Source organism: Panulirus ornatus, chromosome 14 (assembly GCF_036320965.1).
Source record: "Panulirus ornatus isolate Po-2019 chromosome 14, ASM3632096v1, whole genome shotgun sequence".
NCBI classification, from domain to species: Eukaryota; Metazoa; Arthropoda; class Malacostraca; order Decapoda; family Palinuridae; genus Panulirus; species Panulirus ornatus.
In genome coordinates this window covers 8,578,144-8,589,800 of record NC_092237.1, presented here as the reverse complement: position 1 = coordinate 8,589,800, position 11,657 = coordinate 8,578,144, and the positions used below count along the sequence as shown (strand labels likewise).

The 11,657-nt window shown below is 40.4% G+C and overlaps 1 long non-coding RNA gene across 1 annotated transcript in view; it reads right to left on the bottom strand.

Annotated features, from left to right (window-relative positions):
* LOC139753066 (uncharacterized) overlaps positions 1-2,395 on the bottom strand; it is a 253,298-nt gene extending 250,903 nt beyond the window's left edge. Inside the window, exon 1 of the long non-coding RNA XR_011713641.1 lies at positions 2,329-2,395. This is a non-coding gene — a long non-coding RNA (uncharacterized lncRNA). The remainder of the gene's footprint in view (positions 1-2,328) is intronic.
* Between the last annotated feature and the right edge of the window lie 9,262 nt (positions 2,396-11,657).

The following is an 11,657-nucleotide window of genomic DNA, read 5'->3' as shown; positions in this document are numbered from 1 at the left end:
CAGGGAGTTATTCTACTCGTCTGTTTTCCTGTGACATTTCTGTGTTTACCCCCGAGCAAAGCTGTTTTTCTATGATATCAACTGGCAGGATGTCTCTCTCTCTCTCTCTCTCTCTCTCTCTCTCTCTCTCTCTCTCTCTCTCTCTCTCTCTCTCTCTCTCACCTTTAAAAAGAACGAGGTCAATTTTCATTTCGCCTAATCAATGCTCAGTAACACTCCGATATACACTGTACTTACTTATGTGAGTGAAAGGAGGTGCATGCTTGTGAACAATAAGTATTGCAACAAGGGTTACCTGTGTATAGGTTTACTTACAAAAATACACCCAATGAAACCTAGAACCCAACCAATATATAAACCCAGCGCAAGCAATATACACACCCTATCCACCATACATCCCACGCCCCAATCAACATACAATCCTCCTCTAACCATACAGACCCTAATCATCATACACGATCACCATATTCATACGACATGGCTATCACACACAACAGCTAACATATATCCTGACCACGAAACACACTACGCTCCTCTACGAAATTGTCAAACACTATGATATTCGCACACCTTACCCTCATACACCTTGACTGTACACACCCTATGCTAATACACCAGGTTTATCGTACATCCAGAGGCCATCCAAAAACTTGACTATTATACATCCCTTCACTCATACACCTTGACCATCATGCACCGTTCCCATCAATTATCAAAACCGCCATACACAAATACCATACACCATATAAATCGCAATCCAACACGATCATACACGAGAATCATGCATAAGGCTCAGCATACACTAGGACTGTCAAACACTACTGCAAATTATAGTGTTATCATACCATACACAACTTAATCCTCTTGTACCAACACGCATCAAAACAAACTTACACCAGTAAATACGCATTCACAATAATGTATATGGAAATACATCATAATACAATGAACGGCCATACATTCACTACAACCATATGCTTACTCACAAAAACACACCCTTATATATTACAAAGGTTTATACATATACACTTCATACATTGGAACTACACAAACACAACCATACATTCAGTTATAAGGGGATACATGAGCATATATTAATGCACACATTATACATATTCAAGCACATGATGGGGTACATAATCCTCTATCCATACACTGAAGTATGCGTACACGCGTAATCATTTATCACACAGGGGCACACATATATACATAATCATGCACCTGGATATTCTCTATACATAACTATAGTTGCTCAGTCGGAATAACACGTCAGTCGAAATGAATTACCGTACATACAATCATGTGTATACACACTGGACCCGAAACAGAGCAACTTAGAACATTCATATCAACACTCCTTCATGACCTGCGAGTTTAAACAGCATTAACTCTGTCCTGTGGCTTTAACCTGTTGCTTTAATATAACATGGGACTACTGTGGTCAATTATTGGCCTATGACCCTTGCTCTGACCTATAACCTACGCTATCACATTCTGACCCCGTGTTTTCGACCTGTTACAATTTCATATGTCTCTGCTCTTTACCTGACCTATAGTGTTTACTGTCACTGATATTCAACTGTGACCTGTGGATGACTCTGACCTGTCACAGGTCTGAGGCTTCGCCCTCTAACTGACCCTGAACCTTTTGCGCTACCTGTGGCTGACCTGAGGTTCTGCATTGTTACTTTAAGCTCTTACCTGGGCCTCTAACCCGAGTACTATCCAGCCACAAATTGTGGGAGATCATATTACCCTAAGTGCAACATATTTAAAAAAAAAATCACTTCTGATAATATTAGACCATATAAGGGTAGATGAAAAGGACAACTTTTTTCGAGTCAGAAATTTGGAATCGTTTCAAATTCGAACGTGAAAATACTAATCTGTTAAACAAGCGACAAATCTTTACATGCTCGTTAACTACATTTTCACCCTCTAGCCAACTTAAATTCTTACATTCCTTCCCATTCTAACTCCTAATTTTCTCCCAATTACTGGACATAAATTGGCGTTATGCGGACGTGGAAAAGGAGAGCAGTTTTGACGCAGGTGGCACGACGAGGGAACAGGTGTAGGGTGCGTCCGTGCTGTACATAATTCATGATGTACACGCTCATAACAAGTACACTGTGCTGCGTGTGTGTACAAGACCATGGAATAAGTTATAGAGCATTATCTTCCCACACATCCGGTCCCCTCCCCCCTTTCCCTTGATATTCGTATATCCATCAGCAACACCATTTAGTACGGCTGACGAAGGCATGTCGTGAAGGAAGGGCCGTCCGTTCCATTCAAGGATCAGCGATGGTACGGGGTAGTACTTACCAATATGTCCCCAGGAGCCGCGGACACACCTACCTCTTCCCACCACAAGAGAATACACACTGAAACAACAAGTGTGGGTCGAGCGAGGAAGCCGCCACCACCTGCTTCGCATGCCAGCTCTCGCCAGATGCCTTATCCTTACTTTAGTCCTTATTTTTCGTGTTGAAACTTACCTCCTCCTCCTCCTCCTCCTCATTCCCGTGGGCCTCCGTTACATCGTATTACTGATTGCCATCCATCATGGGGTGTATCAATGATTTACTCATTTACTGAGATAATATTTGTCACAAATGTTGTCGCGTTTGACGCAAAGAGGAACGTCCAGCGACTCACAAGCGACAGGAGGTACAAGATCATTAACAAGTGGAACAGTTGGGCATCTTGACAATAAACGACGTTTTTCGCAAGAGTTAATTACGCCCGTCTGTCTCGTCCTCCTAGTTAATGAGGCATAAAAGCAACACCGAACAACGATTAAATTTTGCTTTTTGTACATTGTGTGTGTCGCGGTCGAACTGAGAAGAGCGGCACTCTGACGTCACAAACTCTGTCGTACACGAGAGAAAACGTAAATGTTAACTTGAGCGGACACGTCGGTATTATTATCTTTAGATATCCACAACCTTTCTGCTTTCCCCTTGTATTTCCTTTTCTTCCGTTCATCCTTTTACCTTACCTTCCAGTTTGTCCCGTGGGACATATGTTCTCAGGTTAACGACAAAACAACCCATCCACAATAGTTCGGAGTCGACATCCGTCAGTGTGAGGTAAAACTGTTTACTATTTACCCTGTAATTTCCATTGTTTCAGGTTCTGTGACTTTCATTTTTCGCTCCAACTTGTTCCCTGGGGCAAATATTCTTACCTCTGATTAAAAATGGCATATATATATATATATATATATATATATATATATATATATATATATATATATATATATATATATATCTTTCTTTCAAACTATTCGCCATTTCCCGCATTAGCGAGGTAGCGTTAAGAACAGAGGACTGGGCCTTTGAGGGAATACCCTCACCTGGCACAATTCTCTGTTCCTTCTTTTGGAAAAAAAAAAAAAAAAAAAAAAAAAAAAAAAAAAAAAAACGAGAGGGGAGGATTTCCAGCCCCCCGCTCCCTCCCCTTTTAGTCGCCTTCTACGACACGCAGGGAATACGTGGGAAGTATTCTTAATCCCCTATCCCCAGGGATATATATATATATATATATATATATATATATATATATATATATATATATTTGGCCTGACCCATTTTCAAATCATGATAAGTATGACTTTTGAACACCACTGCATTACGTCCTAACATCGACTGCTGGACGATATATGGCTAATTTTGCAGATCGAACATATGAATCATACATCAGCATGTTCTTGCTCAGAGGTTTGAAAAAGAAATGTGATAGGATAGCATCAGTCTCTCAAAGTGCTCGGGGGCTCCAACAGCCTTGCGTCTGCTGACGGCGACGGGTATGTCAGCCCAACCGGCGGGGAAGACGATGTTTAATGAAATATCACAGGTGCGAGTGAAGTGGCCTCTTACGTCGCTGTCGGAACGTGAGAGGCTATGAACGAAAATCAAAGATAAAAAAACAAATATTGAAAATACCGGAGTTAGGCGTTAATCATCCTTCTAGTTTCATTTTCTCATTACCCTCATTATCATGAATAAATGATACATTTAAAAGTTTCATACCAACTGGAAGGTTAAAGTGATCAATTTAGTTCATCTGCAGGTCAGCGGGCAGCAGTTACTGTGCCGCTTAACGAGACATTAACACTTTTACTTGCCGTTGGAACAATTCAAAACTAATTCTTAAAATCCATATCTAACTTGCAGGCCAACAACATAACTATAAGAGTCTCATTTGCTCAGTGTGTTAGTGGTCCATTGTGCTCTCAACTTTGCTAACAATACATAGCCTATTCGCCTACTAAACCACCCAATATCCTAGGAGTACACAAGCACTATTATCAGTAAAGCCAAACTACATATGATTACCATACAAAAAGGTTACTGAGCTCAAAAAAATCTATTAATCAAAAATACGGTTACTTGCATCTTAATTGATCTCCAAAGAAATTGTCCAATATTCATTCTTCCTTGAGATTTATGGATTTATATTTCGTTCATAGTTTCATATCTATCTATCTAAATCAAGTAATAATACTAATGACAATAACTGATAACAAAAATAATGAAATAACACAGAGCCAAACGTGGGGGTGGCTCAATGTATTGGAGAGTGAAGATTTTTCATTTCTTGACAAATATGTTCACATCAAACTGGTAACCCTTAAGTTAATATAAATATTTATTGGTGTAGGTGACCGATTAATCCTGTAACCATAACGAATACAATAGTTAATGGGAAGCTGATCTTCCACAACCCACACCAACACGAAGGCCTTATCTCTGTAGCCTAACGCGCGTGATTATGAAGCTGTAACTAAAAATGTTGGCGACGCGAAAGGAGTGATGTTAATTTCCCTGCAGTTAGTTCTTCGTAACCTACTATTTTGATGATTATGCAAATAATGTAGTTGATATCATTCTGGATTAGGGAAGAATCCTGGTGCTTAAGAGACTTTCAATGTGTGCCTCTAAAAGCTAATGAAATGCTAAGCCTAGCTAATAACAACGCGGTATACAGGTAATGAAGCAACTTGGTAAGCATACTAATATGCCTCCGGCCTGCATCATTTTACTTTTCTGAGACACACACACACACACACACATACATATATATATATATATATATATATATATATATATATATATATATATATATATATATATATATATATATTGAAAAGGATAGGAATTTTTGCGCGTGATCAAGTATATTCCTACGAGTCCACGGGGAAAATGAAACACGATATTTTCCCCGTGGACTCATTGGAATATATATATATATATTTTTTTTTTTTTTTTTTTTTTTTTATACTTTGTCGCTGTCTCCCGCGTTTGCGAGGTAGCGCAAGGAAACAGACGAAAGAAATGGCCCAACCCCCCCCCCCCATACACATGTACATACACACGTCCACACACGCAAATATACATACCTACACAGCTTTCCATGGTTTACCCCAGACGCTTCACATGCCTTGATTCAATCCACTGACAGCACGTCAAACCCTGTATACCACATCGCTCCAATTCACTCTATTCCTTGCCCTCCTTTCACCCTCCTGCATGTTCAGGCCCCGATCACACAAAATCTTTTTCACTCCATCTTTCCACCTCCAATTTGGTCTCCCTCTTCTCCTCGTTCCCTCCACCTCCGACACATATATCCTCTTGGTCAATCTTTCCTCACTCATTCTCTCCATGTGCCCAAACCATTTCAAAACACCCTCTTCTGCTCTCTCAACCACGCTCTTTTTATTTCCACACATCTCTCTTACCCTTACGTTACTTACTCGATCAAACCACCTCACACCACACATTGTCCTCAAACATCTCATTTCCAGCACATCCATCCTCCTGCGCACAACTCTATCCATAGCCCACGCCTCGCAACCATACAACATTGTTGGAACCACTATTCCTTCAAACATACCCATTTTTGCTTTCCGAGATAATGTTCTCGACTTCCACACATTTTTCAAGGCTCCCAAAATTTTCGCCCCCTCCCCCACCCTATGATCCACTTCCGCTTCCATGGTTCCATCCGCTGACAGATCCACTCCCAGATATCTAAAACACTTCACTTCCTCCAGTTTTTCTCCATTCAAACTCACCTCCCAATTGACTTGACCCTCAACCCTACTGTACCTAATAACCTTGCTCTTATTCACATTTACTCTTAACTTTCTTCTTCCACACACTTTACCAAACTCAGTCACCAGCTTCTTATATATATATATATATATATATATATATATATATATATATATATATATATATATATATATATATATATATAATACATATATGGGATGCGCCAGTCACATACTTACTGGTGTAAAGCAGAACCAGTATCTATACAGATTAACAAGGGATACACTTCTCACATCAACATACTGTAAGAAATGCCTATGACGCGTTGAGGAATCACGTTTTATATATATATATATATATATATATATATATATATATATATATATATATATATATATATATATATGCCAAAAAATCTGCTAATCCCGTGCATTCGTATCTTTTTCCACTAAACCTAAACTCAAACTCGTTAAATATCAGTCCTTATCTCTGCTCCTAACTAATAATAGATAAAAAAAAAAACGTACCTATAACTCAAATTCCTTCGAGAAAATATGTGATACTGCAAGAAGACTGTGGGTATATGAAAAATCTGAATATTCAAGAAATTTTTATTAAAAACATAACATTCACTACCGCTTATATATATACATCTGAAAGACACTGTGAAACATATGTTTTCTTTAACAGTATGATCTATAATTACCACTGTGACAGAAATATCTATTCAACGGTTTTCCATTTGCACAAAGAACAATTCACCATCAAGTTCTCATATGCAATAACGGTGTGTGTCTGTATTCAATCATACTACAAGTAACAAAAAAAAAAAATGTCAAAAACTGGAGAATGAACACTGATGTGGGTCGGCCTTGAGTGAGTCTGGGCGTTTACGTGCTCACAGCTTGCGCTATCCCACAATACATAAACTGAAGTCCACTACAAAATAGCCTAGCCTAGTCAGGTAAGTGTCCTGGATTTGGTCAATGGGTGGGGAGGATGAATTATGAATTCACAGAGATGATAAAGAAATACTCAGAACAAGTCCAGCGTGTAGGAACACACACACTGTATCTCAAACGAACTTATGCGCTTTCTGAGTCATCTGTACGTTGAATTCAAACACTTAAACATTACTGATACTCTCATAAAAATGGTCACGGCTGTTGTGAAGACTTAAGTTTATTAAATGAATCAGACCGGCAGCCATTTCAAAATGAATAAATTCGTCGGATAATAAAACAACTGATAACTATAATCAAGCGAGCTTTGTTCGATGGAACAAATGGATATGCTTTTGCAGACGAAGGAAGTTTCGTCAAACCTGCTTCGTGGTTTAATAAGGTTGAGAAATGGACCCGGCTGTTTCACTGGTCGACTCGTGTAAATCACAGAATTATACTTCCATATACATCTATTTCTTCTTTCGATGAACTATGTGGGTCAGAATGATTGTAATATATATATATATATATATATATATATATATATATATATATATATATATATATATATATATATATATATATATATATATATATATATATATATATATATATATATATATATATATATATATAATTATTATATGGCTCAAAGTGGAAGTTCGTCGAACCACCATTCCAAACGCGTCTAGGAATAGCACGGCCAAAACTTGGGAGATAATGGTCTACCCTCGCTTTGTACGCGTAATATTAGTATCGAAGTCCTCAACCTATCTCCAGTTATACCCGCCGATCCATCGGATTTGTTCCCCGGAAAGGACTGTCGCTTTAAAAGGCCTGTGCAGGCTTAGTGTGGGGGAATCTTAATCCACACAATAAAGAAAACGGAAGAGATTGGGAGGGGAGGGGTGTTAAGGGTGTAAAACTCCCTCAGCGTAGACAAATTATTATACACTGTTCAATGGCCAAATTAGAAGTGCGAGTGTATGTAGTCTTGGACCCATTTTCCTACACCAGAAGAAGGAGTTAAAAACTTGCTGGCTGGTAGTTACAACTTGAATATGACGGCTTTAATTAACCCATCCCCTGGTAGGTCTAAAGCCACGGATCACCTAACAAACGAGGTTGTCTGGGGCTTTTCCAAGAGTTCATGACCTTCATCTGGTGATTATACCTTTACGTTGATAGCCTTATCGATTCTGGCAGTCGATGAGCCTAAAGCCGAAATAACCAACCAACCAACCTACCAGGATGTCGAGAAACTAGATCTGCGTGTCAGTATTACGTGGAAAAAAAAAATAATAATCTTCAAAACCACATCAGAGATAATCCAATCCTCCTCTCTCGCCATCCTATTCTACTCATCTCATGCTAATCCCGTCGACTCTGAACGTTCGATGAGTCGGATAATGTATCACAGCACAATACTGTGTCATACCAAGGCAGCCTTTCCATTGAGGTACGACATACATTATAAATACAGCGTAATTACATTACTCACACATCATGGAGAATAATAGGTAAAGACAGTAAGATCCGGGCAGGCCAAAATGTAGCCTAGCCTCATCCAGCGGCAAGGCTGAAATGAAAAGAAAAAATAATCTTGGATATATGCCAGTCTCAGCATCTGCCATGCCATGACACATCGTTACATCAAAGGTATGCCAACACAAAAATGTTCATCGGTATGCTTATCTGGCTATAATTTATTCGACAACTGTTTCATGGTTATATCAGCGTGATTACGTAATCATTAGGCGATCGACAACTGACAATCCAAGACCAGCTACGAGAAACTGAATGAGCTTAATTTGTTGCAATGTTATATGCCTTGTTACCCGCGATATAAGAAAAATTCATATCAACCGCAAGAAATTCGTCTTCTTGTACTACAGGGCGCCAGTTAAGTGAGCGTTCACTGGCCTTTCGGAGGCGAAAACGGGAGAAAGTGATAAATCACGGCAATCAGCCTTAAATGTAAATCCAGGCTACGAACATTTCATTCATCATGAAAGTAGTTAAGGCAGCTTATTCATACCACGTTCAACCTCAGGTAACATACGTACACGGTTAACAATAACGTTGGCCGATTTATAACTCGAGGAAAATGAGGATATCCGGAAATACAGAAAACGGTGAGGGAAAAAATAAAAATAATGGCTCCCGCCTCCCAGGATCAGCCGACCCTCGTATTTTTAACGGTGTTTATGTGTGGAGTTGCCGTACTCGCTACCAGAGGGACACCAAGGTATTTGGCGCACTTTTATATCGAATTGGAGAACTTTCGCTTGTACCATCACTCGAGAAGTGGCAGAACATATTGGGTAAACCAGAGGTCTTGTAGACCAGCAATATAGTTAAAAGCATGACACGGCTGGTGATCATCCAAAACAACTCATTCAAAAGTACGTTGCGACCCGCAAGTGTCAAGGTTTATCACCAGCGAGTAAATCTAATCGTAAATTACTTGAAAGAGTCCCACTGGTGAGCAAGAACCGAGCAACAGTAGCAACGAGTCCCATTCCTGAGCCAGGGAGTCTTATTGGTGATGCAAAGCGCTTCTCCATAATAGTGAGGACTGCCACTCCTGAGATACAGCCCCCCAACCACGGTAGGAAGGAGCGAGTTTCACCCCGCCGCCCAGAAGCAGTGGCCAAAAAAAATCTTACTTCAGTCAAGTCTTCGCATTTGAGTGTCTCTCTCTCACTGGTCAGCTAGACACTAAAACAATGGTCTGGAAACCTATACATGACACAGAGCCTGTCCGTGGAAGTATGGATCCCAACATAACCCAAAGACTTTCTCAGTTCATAAGGCCCCGCCATAACTCACAAGCCTAGTCTTCGTTCGTCCGGAGGTGTGGCAACGTAACTCAAAATATGGCCACAGTGATTCAAATTTGGCTGTCGCCTTCTCACTCCAATTTATCTAAATCTTTAATGAATCTATCTATCCGTATATGTATGTCGCTCTGAACCTGCGCAGGGCGTCGAGTGAACGAACACCTTTCTGTCAAATGGCGAAGTCATTTGTACAGTCATTTCTGCCGAACTAAATTAGTAAGGCGATTGTCATCCTAACCTAACCTAGAATACCTAAGCTAACAACATCCCTCACTATGTAAAGTTGGCAACGATAAGGCTCCAAAGGAAATATTCGCTCCAGGCTTGTTTATCCCGTAGTTCCAAGCCTTCTCATCCTTGCCGTCGGACCTGCCAAGGGGTATACGCTAGGTTAGCCAAACAAGTTATGATAATAAAATTGAGCCTTAAAAATAAGACGAACAGTTACAGAACACAATATTAGCCTTATGAGTAAAGTGTTAGAGATGATTTTCCAACTGAGCACTAACTTCGACAACATCCTTTGTGATACATGAATGTGAAACACGAGCCTCCGTGGTGTATTTCTCTTACGAAAGCTGAGACGGCACGGGCAACTTAGGCCCTAATCAAGGACATCTCATTAACTCTCTCTCTCTCTCTCTCTCTCTCTCTCTCTCTCTCTCTATATATATATATATATATATATATATATATATATATATATATATATGTGTGTGTGTGTGTGTGTGTATAACGACTGCGCTTGCGTGTGGTTGCACCGCGAGTAGAAAAGTCACTTTTGGCGAGGCTGTATCATTGGCAGTAAAGTTTAGCGAAAAAAAAAAATCACCCCCAAAGGAGCCCGCAAACTCCTGCTACTGGAAGTAACGCAACCATGGATCGTAGAGGCGTTTGGAAAGACGTTTTGGGGAACCCCCAACACTTTTCCTTAGCAGGAGGTCCTTGGGTAATAATAAATAAATAGCGAATCGCCACCACACGGACGCGGGTGGCGGCGCTACTCTGGGCAACGCGACTCTGCCTCCGCCGCCGCCACCGCTGGTTTTCTGGAAGACGCGCGCGCACTCCGCCTTTCCATAACTTTCGTTACCTCGGGCACAGACCCAACTCCCGGAGAGATTTCTCTCATCTTATCAAGACCAACACTGACGGTATCTTATCGTGTGAGACTCGGTAGAAAGTGACTAGGTTTCTTACCGAGCACTTCCCCCTCTGTCCGGCCGAAATGGCTATACAGCACACAGCACCTCTCTCCCCTGGGAACATCTCTCTCTTCACCAAAATGACGCTCGTCCCTCTTCTCCCCAACTTTCTCCTGTGATTATCATCCACCCAATTTATAGACAACAACGAGAGAGAGCCCCCGCCGGCAGTAAACATACAAGCACTATAATATTGGTAATTCTGCCACTAATCGCAAAATATGGCAGTTGTACTCTTCAGTCCCGTGTGTGTGTGTGTGTGTGTGTGTTGGTGTGGGTGGGTGTGTGGGTGTGTGTTGAGAAAACAAAGAATGGTTGTCGGAGCGTCGGCTTCGAGCGTGGCTAAAGAATTATCTGAATTTCTTTATTATAATTCTATATTACACAAAGGAGTCTTGCTTCTGTCCTACTAAACTTAACGAGAAAAAAAATTCTGAAACCCATACACCTTCCTTAAACAATACGACCGAGACGTAATGAGAAGTGAAAACATCATCAAACATCTGTGAATGAAGCAGTGTTCGTCTAAGGATACGAGCCGCATCTGTGAAAGTAAACACAATACAGTTTTCGCCATTACATCAAATGACGCAGCGTCTC